General features: G+C 41.1%; 1 non-coding gene across 1 annotated transcript; it reads left to right on the forward strand.

Moving 5' to 3' along the window:
* The first annotated feature begins 3,673 nt into the window (after positions 1-3,673).
* TRNAA-UGC lies at positions 3,674-3,745 on the forward strand. The gene has a single exon. It is a non-coding gene; the product is annotated as a tRNA-Ala (tRNA).
* Positions 3,746-6,275: the final 2,530 nt, after the last annotated feature.

The following is a 6,275-nucleotide window of genomic DNA, read 5'->3' on the forward strand; positions in this document are numbered from 1 at the left end:
CTCTCATCAAAATCCAACATTCTGGCTGACAGTTTGCAGAGGAACATTCTCCTACCTCACAAATGGTCCCTCTACCCATAAGTAACGGCTCAGATTTTCAGTTGCTGGGGCACCCCCTGCTGTGAATTTTTGCTTCCCAGTCCAACATGAAGTGCATCACTTTCTACTCCTCTCGAGGCTCAGCCACCCAAGAATGCTGTTCTGTATGCTTGACTCTGTGTTCCATACATCTACCCTCTGATGCCCTGATAATCAAGTTTCTCCAGAAGGCAGCCTGTTCTAGAGCAACAGTTATTCTCATTTCCCCATTCTGGCCCCACTGCTCCATGATCTCATCTCCCATCTAGTAGGGATGTCATTGCCAAGCTCCAGTCCGTCAGACTGACCACGTTTTTTCCAATTTCAATAATTGCCAGTATTCCCAAGCTCTGTGATAGTTATTCTTTCATCATCCCAGAAGCCTTCCACTAGGAAGCTTTATGATAGTAAGTAGAAATGGTTCATCATTTGTGCCTCCTCCAAATACTTGGATCCTTTTTCAGCCTGTTTGGATGCCATTCCTAGACTTTTTGGCTGATCTTTTTTATTCTGGTTTGAGTTACTTTACCATTAAGGTACAATTAGCTACTGTTTCCAGTTTCTACATTAGTAGTGATAATACACCTTTATTGTCTCTTAAACCATCTAATGCCTTCCTGAGGGGTACTTTTGTGTAGTGACCTCCTATTTGAGATCTGTCACCTCCATGGGGCCTTCCTCTGATGCTACAAGTGCTTGGTGGTCTTCCTATTGAACCTTCAATGATACTATCTTTTAAGCTATTGTCTTGGAAGACCCTTTTTCTTGTGGCTGTAACCTCCACCAGAAGGTATCTGAGGTGCAAGCACTATCCGCTATTCCTCCTTATTTGATTTTTCATAAAGGCAAAGTTAGTCTTCGGACAAATCATTGCTTTTTGCCCAAGGTTACCTCGAAGTCTAATTTGAACCAGCCAATTCGCTTAATAGTCTCCCTTCCAAATTTCAGTAACAAGGGAGCGTATTTGCTTCATTGTTTGGTTGTGGATAGGACAACTCAGGTTTTATTTGGACAAAACTAAAAGCTTGAGAAAATCTGACTAGCTGTTTGCTTCTTTTTCTAAATTGAGGCATGGTAGGCCTGTTTCCAAAGTAACCCTATCCAAATGGCTTTCTAACTGTATTTAATTTATATAATTCTACTACAGCAATGGCTACTGCTTTTTTATTACAGGCTTTCGTTGATGATATTTGTGTGGCAGCTACCTGGTCTAGTACTCATGTCTTTGTCTCATTACAAACTGTATGCTCAGTGGAGATCAAGAGCTTCATTTAGTTCCACCATTTTGCAGAAAGTTCTCTCCTAGGGCCTCCCTGTGGTTTTCTCTGGCTAGGGACTCAGTCCGACAGGTTGAAGCTGGGCAGACAAGACAACATTGGATATGAAAGTTACGTACTTAACACAATAGATCTGCATTTTCTTTTCTGTCTGAGTCAACCATCCCTCCCACCATGCCCCTCCATATTGTCATAGTGGTTAGCTTAGTGCTCATGATTGGTCTGGCATCTGAGTTTATGAGCCTTTCTGCACAGCTCCTTGTCCGCTAGCCATTTTTCTGTCACCTTCTTGTTAATGTGGCAGTTAGTTTTGATATTTTGTCAAAGGGAGTGGTCAGGAGCAGCAAACTCAATCTGAAGGGAGATAGGGAGAGCAGATTCTATGGGTAGAGGAGGTGGAGCTCTCTAGCTGACAACTGTAGAATGCCTGACTTCAGGTCAAAGTCATATCTGATAACCCTTAGGTTGAAGCAGACGGAGGAAGACGACATGAATGTAACATTATGGTAAGTACATAAATTTTGTTTTTTAAGTTTTTCAGAGTTCATAACCATGTACAATGTGAGTGTTGAGAACATGAGCAAGATGGTGAGAGCTGTCTAGGTTTGCATTGTTTGCTTTGCGGAGCATGATTAAATGTTCAGGTTTGTAACTTTTTATAGACAAGCAAAGTCTTGTAATACTACAACACTACATTTTATTTTTGAGTGCTTATTTTAGCTTTGGCTCAGTAATATGTTCATCTTATCCTGTACTTTGTGTAATATGTATGTATTATGCATGCCCAGCCATTGTTCCATTCATTTATTTGTGTCTGTGTCTTTCGGCTTTTCCCGGTTAGGAGTCACCACAGCGGAACTCCGGTCCGCTAATGATTGGCAGTTGATTTTTATGTACTGGCTTGCCAGGCCTGACGCACAACCTTCAACGAAGGTACGCCCATTCACGCATGTCTCCACGCAGAAGACGCTCTAGCTGAGAATCGAACCAGACAGAGTCGTACTGTGAGGCGACAATGCTACCGCAGCACCACCACCGCGGGTTATTTTTCCATTCATTTATAATGGATCTTTTCCGGTAGCAGTCTTTGCCATTTGCTCTACATTATCTCAAGACTAACACTTATCTGCAAGTTTTTATCCCGGCTGTTATCTTTGCTGCTTTGTTTTATTTTACTTGTAAAGTCCAGTAAGACTAGTCTGTTTCTGGAATTGATTCACTCTGTAATTCTGTCAGAGATTTACTCTGTAAGTCTGTCTGTGGCTAGAACTGACATTGTATACTGTACCTCTTAGCTCAATAAATCAGGATAAAGCATAAGATAAGGGGGGACAAAAGCACAAAAATACAGATTTTAAATATTGCTCTTATAAACTTAGAAAGTTGTTAGAATAACAAGTTTTGTGTTTGCCTGAATTTTCGGAAGAAAGTGAAGTCTAAATCTGTATGTCATTATTTAGTGACTTAGATCTTCAGTGATTTGCCAAAAAACACACACATTTTATGAGGAACATACCAAAAATATTAGCCGAAAATCTGGACAGTTGACAGGTATGGGTTTTAAGCATATTTGGTTTCTGGTTGTTCACATGGAGGTTTGCTGCATCTGTTGTATTTGCTGAACGGTGGTGGTGCTACTGTTCCCTGTATTGGAACTGTATGATCCTTTGCAGATCTCATCCAGAGTTTGGAGTTCAAAATGCTGGAGTCATGAACAGTGTGAACTAAGTGAAATCTGATTTGGTCGTATTTTTGGTTTACTTGATGATTAAGGAGAACCTGCTTTGTCTTCTATGAAGACTTAGAATTTGGTATATGTTCAAAAGTTTCCTGTCATCCCTACATAATATCCTTAAACATTTTAGAAGACACCATATTGGAGTTTCCTGAGTCTGTTTTTATACTGTGAGTGTTGTTCTTCTCTTAACTTTAGGGATAGTTGGTTATTTGATGCCTTCTCCTCCTGCTGTTAAAGCTTTTTTATTGATCTATATTTTTATCAAAAGCAGCAAGACCTCACTTGCTTTAGTACAGAGACAACTGTTGATTGATTGCATTTGTTCAGCAACAGCTAAGGTGAAATTGCATTTGTTTACAGCTTAATAGGCTGATGTTTTGTTCAGTGAATAGCTTCTTGAGTGCTATGGGCCCTCTTGTCAAATGATCAGGGGCAATTTCAAGTATAGACTTGAGTTCTGTGGCTATCTGGCCTTACAATTTTCTATCTAGATCATTTGTTCTAAATATTTACGTACATCCCATGCTTATGCTGAGACCCAGGAAATAAGTGATTGGTTTGATATTAGATATTGTTGTGAGGGGATGTAGCTCAGTAGTAGAGCACATGTTTTGCATGTATGAGGTCCTGGGTTCAATCCCCAGCATCTCCACAGCTTTAAGGATGGCACAGCAGTTAACATTGTCACCTCGCAGCAAGAGGTTCTCTGGTTTGATTCTCGGCTGGGGTACCTTCTGTGCAGAGTCTGCGTGTCCTGCCTGTGTTTGCGTGGGTTTCCTCTGGGTATTTTGGTTTTCTCCCACATTCCAAAGACATGCATCTGGAGCATTTCTCTCCAGGCCTTCACTGAAAATAGGCTCTGTCCTAGTCAGACTTTCCGGTCAACAAATGTTAAATAAAATAAATATTAGGCTAGATAATTATTATGCACCTAATTTGTTATTATTCGGCTGAATGTTGATTTTAATTCATATTCTGAAATGGAAACTATCTTAATGTTGCACCATTTTAATTACTGTCATTTATATCAAAGGCCAGGAGATTATTGTTTAGAAACCTTCTTGTGTTGCTTCATCCTTTTTGACTTCAAAAATCTTTGCTTAATTGCTTTTACTTTTACAAGATGCATTGCATCATCGTTTAACACAGGGTGATGTACTAGAGATGGTCTGGTGTAGGTGGACTGTATTCACTCTGGTATCCCATGTATAATAGTAGCTGGATGCCATCCTCATGTGAAATGCAATAGATGAAACTTCTAATCCAGTGTTGTCTACTTTGCCCGATTAAACAATGGGTTGTCAGATCCGATTAGTCATGACTGTGGCAATGGCTCTGAAGCTTCTTTGTTTTAGGGCTCTGACTACTCCCCTACCCATAATTCCCTCCGCTCCACCTTAGTACCTCAGATCTTGTTTGCTGCCTGTGCCTGATGAGGGCTCTTCTACAAAGTATCCTTTGTGCAATTTCCAGTTGTCCTTTTATTCCTTCCACTACTGAGAGAGTTTTCTCTCATATTTAGAATCAAAAGTATTTTAATTTGTGTCTAGTAGTGCTGACAGTGTAGAATTTCTGAAAAGATAGTTAGGGTCATTAGCTGTCTACATTTTAGAGATTAAAATTGTGTGTGTTTTCTATTATGTGTATTTGTATAGTGTTCTATAGCTAGTAATATAGTTTTTAGTAAGTATTACTAGAAAGTTTAGAAGTGTGTGTGTGTGTGTGTGTGTGTGTGTGTGTGTGTGTGTGTGCGCACTAGTTTTCTTCTATTATTCATACTTAACGATTTGTTGCTGTTAGGAAATTGATTTGATAATCTCTGAAGGGAAATATGTTGACAGGATTTAAAAATGTTAAATTGTGGACATAAACTGCCCCCCCCCCCCCCCGATCCACATTCTCTGTGTATTGTTTGGGTGCTGCCCATCTTAACACACAATGTCAAGCTTGTGCATCTTTCAGTATCAGAGCACTTCAGACCAGGAGGGAAAAGATCCTTGTCAAGGGCCTTCTCTATCCACAGACTGTATTTGCGATTTCTGCAGATTTTTCTTCGACCACTACCTCTTCTCCAGCCAACAAGCAGGATAGGAGACCCGTAGAAAATAAGAAAGAAAAAGAAAAGGAAGAAGAGAAAGAGAAGTTTAAAAAAAGGAAAAGGATCTTTCGTATCTTGAAAAGTCAAGAAAATGTTCCTCACATCTGAGATCTGAAAAATCCTAGCTGGTCAGAGTTGACTCTTTCTTGGGTCCGTCCCTTGCCTTTTCAGTGCCGTTACACTCCAGAACTGGTGAGTCTGAGGCTACACTTTCTCTCATACACCCGAAGTGGAGATATTCAAGACCACCTTAAGTGGCTCTTTGACCTGGTCTTCCAGAAGTTTAACCAAACAAAATGTCAACAGGATAATGAGGAAGTTCTTTAGAATGCAGATCCAGCTTGGGGTTCTGTCATTACTGTCTATGGGGACCGCATTGAACCTTCGTCCAGCTACCTCCTCTGGTCAAGATCTGTCCATCAGACCTGGTTCTCTTGGATCTTACCTGTCCCAGGATGCCTTTGCCAGAAGCAATAGTCCCAGTTACTTCAACTCCAGCAGCATCCCTTCCTCTTTTGACTGATATGTTTGGATCCAGAAGATACTCTGAGATAAAGCTTCTGTGCCAGGGTTTGAAGAGATGAGTCGACACCAAAGTTGGCTTAGCTGTCCCTCTCTCTCAGGGCCATGGCACTCAATAGTTCAGCTCCAAGATCATCTTTGGGGTCAAGACCCATCTGTTCTGAGGTATCTGTTATTCTGGAGATAAGAGGATTCCCACAGAACTGATGGCGTCTTTTGCCTTCAAGGTTTTTGAAAGGTCTTGCCAAGGGAAAGGGTGCTTTCAGCCTGGTCACTTCCATCTAAACCCCAGTAGCACTCTGCTTCTACTTCCCATCATCATGTCAGACAGAAGCAGTCGGGACCACAGGCTTCTCAAGCTGCGCATTACATTAGCTTCCATTGTGACTCAGAACCTTCGGACCTCCAACCAGAACCAGTTCAAAAGAAACAGATGTGCAAGCGGAAGCACATCGACTCATCCACAGAGTCTTTCACTGAAGACATGGACGTGAATGAAGGTAAAGGCTCCCCTAGATCCCCCTTGGAAGATGTCACTTTCAATGTCATCCTTGAGTTGATG

This window comes from Protopterus annectens, chromosome 3.part0, assembly GCF_019279795.1.
Source record: "Protopterus annectens isolate FY-2018-M chromosome 3.part0, PAN1.0, whole genome shotgun sequence".
Classification (NCBI taxonomy): Eukaryota; Metazoa; Chordata; order Ceratodontiformes; family Protopteridae; genus Protopterus; species Protopterus annectens.